The sequence below is a fragment of the Entelurus aequoreus genome, linkage group LG15 (assembly GCF_033978785.1).
Source record: "Entelurus aequoreus isolate RoL-2023_Sb linkage group LG15, RoL_Eaeq_v1.1, whole genome shotgun sequence".
Taxonomy (NCBI): Eukaryota; Metazoa; Chordata; class Actinopteri; order Syngnathiformes; family Syngnathidae; genus Entelurus; species Entelurus aequoreus.
The window spans coordinates 8172063-8177638 of NC_084745.1; positions in this window are offsets into that span (position 1 = coordinate 8172063).

Below are 5576 nucleotides of genomic sequence, written 5' to 3' on the forward strand. Positions count from 1 at the left end.
AAGACAGTGTTTTTCAACCACTGTACTGTGGCACACGAGTGCGCCGTGAGATATTGCCTGGTGTGCCGTGGAAAATGATGCAACTTCACCTAACTGGTCCAAAAAATATTTTTTTGTAAATCAATAATTATAATCTGCAAATAATGTTCCGTTGCTCAGTGTCTGTGCTGTGTAGAGTAACCATGTAATACTCCATGTCAGTAGGTGGCAGCAGGTAGTTAATTGCTTTGTAAAAGTCGGAATGTGTCGGGTGAGACGAGGATGGTTTGTTGTGATCCCAATATGCAGACCACAGCGGGAGGCAGCGTACAGGTAAAAAAGGTATGTAATGCTTAAACCAAAAATGAACAAAAGGGACAGGGGAAGGAAAAGGCAATGGCTATGCAAAACGAAGGTAAAACCTAACTGGCTACAAAGTAAACAGAAACAGAATGCTGGACGACAGCAAAAACTTACGGCGTCCACAAAGGGCATCCGAACATGACACGACAATCAACAATGTCCACACAAAGAAGGATAGCAACAACGTAAATAGCCTTGCTTGCTAACACAAAGCAGGTGCGCGGAATAGCGCTCAAAGGAAGACATGAAACTGCTAGAGGAAAACACCAACAAAACAGGAAGGGCCACCAAAATAACAGCGCAAGACAAGAACTAAAGCACTACACACAGGAAAACATCAACAAACTCAGATTAAGGCCTGGTGGAGTTACATTTTTTTAACTTTTCCTGCTGGTGGTGTGCAACAGGATTTTTAAATGAAAAAAATGTGCCTTGCCTCAAAAAAGGTTGAAAACCACTGATATAAGAGTTGCAGTGGTCTATATCGATCCCTGTGGATCTTCACAATTCTTGATACTTATTAGATGAAAATTAATAAAACTGAACCCGTGCTCTTTTAAAATGACTGCTTTATAAATAAAGTGTTTGAAAGTGTCAAGTATTGAAAATCGGTGTGCGACAACAGAATGTAAATATCAGTACGGGCTGCCGAGAAGTAAAGTCACATTTAAAAAAAAAAAAAAAAAAAAAAGGAACAGCAGTGTTCTATAACCTCCCGTTAAATCAAAATAAATAATACTTTGCTAATAAATATGATCATAAATAACTATTGTACATTCTAAAAAGAACAGCAGCGGTGCATAGCTTTGAGTCATATAAAACAAACAATATTGCTATTAATATTCTTTCAATATGGTGATGTCATTTGTAATTAAATAAGATAATAACAAGGCGATAACGTATGTGGAGGGGGGCGTGGTTTGTGGGCCTGCCGCGTAGCAGGGTGTGTAAGGACCGGCCTCGAAGTCAGCGGCAGGTGAGTAGATTGCCCAGCTGGGGCTTGTCATCTAATCACCTGTCGCCCTTATTAGCAGCAGCCGGAACGAGACACGTTGTTGGGAGTTGGAGAGAGAGAGACACACACGCACAGAGCCAGAAGGCAGAGACACGCCGGACTGAAAAGTCCTCAAAATATGTCAATAAAAGACTGGCTCAAACCTGTACACCGGGCTCACGAAAGATCTATCGGACTCAGGAGAACCCTCACAGCAGAGAGACTTTCACAACGTATATTTAAAGACTAATATTTATGTTTGTATTAGCGTTGTCTCGATTACAATTATTTGATACTTTTCTATACTTTTCTAAATAAAGGGGACCAAAAAACTGAATTATTGGCTTTATTTTAACAAAAAATCTTATTGCAATCGAAGAACAATTTAGTCCTTAAATAAAAAAGTGAACAATCAAGACAAATTGTCTTTTAGTAGTAAGTAAACAAACAAAGGCTCCTAATTAGTCTGCTGACATATGCAGTAACATATTGTGTCATTTATCTACCTATTATTTTGTCAACATTATAAAGGACAAGCTGTAAAAAAGCATTATTAACCTACTTGTTCATTTACTGTTAATATCTGCTTATTTTCTCTTTTAACATGTTCTATCTACACTTCTGTTAAAATGTAATATTCACTTATCCTTTTCTTATTTGATACTTTACATTAGTTTTGGATGATACCACAAATGTAGGTATCTATCAGATACCAAGTAGTTACAGGATCATACAATTGTCATAGTTTAAGTTCTCATGTGTCCAGGTACGTATTTCCTGAATTTATAAAGATAATATGAATTTTTAAATAAATAAAAAAATATTGATGACTAGATACGCTCTTGTACTTGGTATCATTACAGTGGATGTCAGGTGTAGCTCCACCCATGGCGTTTGTTTACATTGTGACGCCGGTGAGCTATTGTTTCCTCCTACGATGTGTAGTGAAGCATGTTTAGCTATTCCTCATCCTGCAGTGATAATGATACTTGTAAGAAACTTACTTTTTTTGTCGCCATGGAGGCGAGGATTAGTGGTTTAGAAGTAGCTAAAACTCTGCTGATTGTGGATGGATGTTAGCCGCTAAGTTGCTAGCCATGTCTTAAAGCACCTCTTCCTGAGGGCGTTTCAGGGTTAAAAGGTTAGGGTTAACTGTACTACTATATGAGTACGTATTTTCTCTTGTTTCATTGAAAATAAAACAGCAAAGTTCATTTTGATTATGAGACACATTTGTGTCAAAATCATGATTTTTTTTTTCATGCTTGAAGTAAGAATTCATTACTTTAAAAAAGTGGTTATATACTTGTGAGTGTTGATGACACAGCTTTGCATCACTTGATATTCTAGTTTCAAGCATGTTTTACTCAATATAGGTCATCAAATCTCACCAACAAGCTGTAATATCTTACTGAGATAATTTAGGACCAAAACCCTTAAAACAAGTAAAAGACTCTAACATAAAATCTGCTTAGTGAGAAGAATTATCTTATCAGACAGAAAATAAGCAAATATCACCCTTATTTGAGATATTTCATCTTACTTAGATTTCAGTTTTTGCAGTGTAAATGTAGCAATTCTCCACAAAAATACTCAAGTATGTCGCAATAAAAAATACCCTGACAAGTAGGATTCCTGGAATCTTGGGAAAACCGGGAATTTTTGTAGGTTCAAAAATTAACTTTGTTTTTTGTCCTGATGAAGCGGAATGTTTGGACGGTGGAACGGTAGAAGTGGGTTGAAAAATGTGGGAGGAGTAGTCGCCAGAAAAAAGGGTGGAAGTAGGGCTTTGGAAAACCAGGAATTCTGGAGAATCCTGGAATATTTTAGAACTTGGAAAAAAAAATAGTTTGAATTTCCAGAATGGTGGAATGTGTTGGAGGTGCAATGGTTTGAATCGGTTGAAACAGGCCCGGCCCTAACCAATCTGGCGCCCTAGGCAAGATTTTAGGTGGCCCCCCCCCCACATCGGCAGTGAAGTGTATATACTCACAAGAAACCAAATAGCTTTGTCTTTGACCTTTTTTTTTTTACTTAAAGAAAGCAAATTAACAATCAGAATAGTTAACAAGATAACAAAAATATGGATAAATAAATGAATACAAAAAATAAAAAATGAATATATGAAATACAATATTTTTTACATACATAAACACAAAATAAAACGTGTCAACAAGTTGCATAAAATACATTAAAAATACAATATAAATAAGGCACTGCACAAAACAAGATATCAAACCAGTATGACTTTAACAACTATATTACAAAAAAAGGGGATCCTACAGAGTTCTCTATTTGTGCTTTTTAATATTGCATTAACTAGAATGACTTACAAATTACTGTACACCAGGGAGTACTGTAATTACCTAACGTTACATTATTATTTTCCATAACAATTTAGCCCCTCCACAATATTAACCCGACGTTAAAACAGAACTAGCTATTTATTGATTAGCAATTGCCGAATCATGTAACATTAGCTTAATGCTAAAAAGCCAGGTTACTATCACATTCTGTAACAGACAAATAATTTCATGTAGGCTAACGTTACCTACCTGCTACCTCTGTCTTTTTCTCGTTTCTCTTCTTCTTTTCTCTTTTTTCTTCCCTGGGCACCTGACAGTTTTGGCCGTTTTGACATCTTGTGTTGATTTTTTTATGTGGTGACGTCCAAAAAGAGTCATGATACGGGAAGGGAGGGGGCGCACCGTGCCGGGGGAGGGGGGGCGTAATGTTGTAACAAATAATATTTCTATTAAATAGGCTTTACTTTGCATTTTAATTAACGTGGGATTATTTTATGTATTAAGAAATAATAGAACCAACTTTTTTTTTTTTTTTCCTCCAACATTTGTGGCACTGGCGTGGCGCCCCCTGATGGACGGCGCCCTTAGCATTTGCCTATACGGCCTATGCCACGGGCCGGCCCTGGGTTGAAAAATGTGGAAATGGTGAAAGTTAGAAAAATGGCCAATTCATTTTAAATGGGGAAAAATGTCCCAGAAAACCTGGAATTTGGGGAAATCTGGGAATTTTTGGAATTTGTCAAGGGAAAGCCCGCGATTCCCGAATAGGCTGAACAGTTGGAACAGTTTGAATCAGATGAACAATGTGGGAGTTGTGGAACTTTGAAGAATGTCCCATTGATTTCAATGGAAATTTCCCAAAAATTGGGAATTTCAGGAAAAGGGGAATTTTTTTTGAAAATGATAAAAAAAAAACTTGAATGGTCTGAATAAGTTGAAATGGTTGGTGTTGGAATTTTTCAAATCGGTCGAAAAATGTTGAAATGGTAATTATTAGTACTATTACTTTGAAAAAGCGGTTATATACCGTAATTTCCGGACTATAAGCCGCACCTGACTATAAGCCGCACCAGCTAAATTTAGGGGAACATACAGATTGCTCCATATATAAGCCGCACCCGACTATAAGCCGCAGGGTTTTGATGTGTAATTACCGTAGTATATAGGGGTTCCTGCTACCACGGAGGGGATTGTCGGGACAGAGATGACTGTTTGGGAACGCAAAGCGTCCCATTTATTAACAATAAATCTTTCAATCATTCAATCAAACTTTCACATCTTTGACATGGCGAACAGCATTCGTGCAGAGTACAAATAATACAACGGTGCAAAGTAATACAAAGTGCTCACCTGTACGTTATCAAAATAACCAGCCTACCGGTATATGAAAAGTCAGTCTTTAATCATTGTGTCATCGTCTTCCTCCTGCGTACTAAAACCACCGAAATCCTCTTCGTCGGTGTCGGAGAAGAACAGGCCGTAAATAAGCCGCACCCTTGGGACCAGAACGAGGGGAAAAAGTAGCGGCTTATAGTCCGGAAATTACGGTACTTGTGAGCAGGGCCGGCCCGTGGCATAGGCCGTATAGGCAAATGCTAAGGGCGCCGTCCATCAGGGGGCGCCACGCCAGTGCCACAAATGTTGGAGAAAAAAAAAAAAAAAAAGTTGGTACTATTATAATAATCCCAAATTAATTAAAATGCAAAGTAAAGCCTATCTAATAGAAATATTATTTGTTACAACATTACGCCCCCCCCCCCCCCCCCCCCCCCGCACGGTGCGCTTTTTGGACGTCACCACATCAAAAAATCAACACAAGATGTCAAAACGGCCAAAACTGTCAGGTGCCCAGGGAAGAAAAAATAGAAAAGAAGAGGAGGAGAAACGAGAAAAAGACAGAGGGAGCAGGTATACGAGTACCGTTAGCCTACATG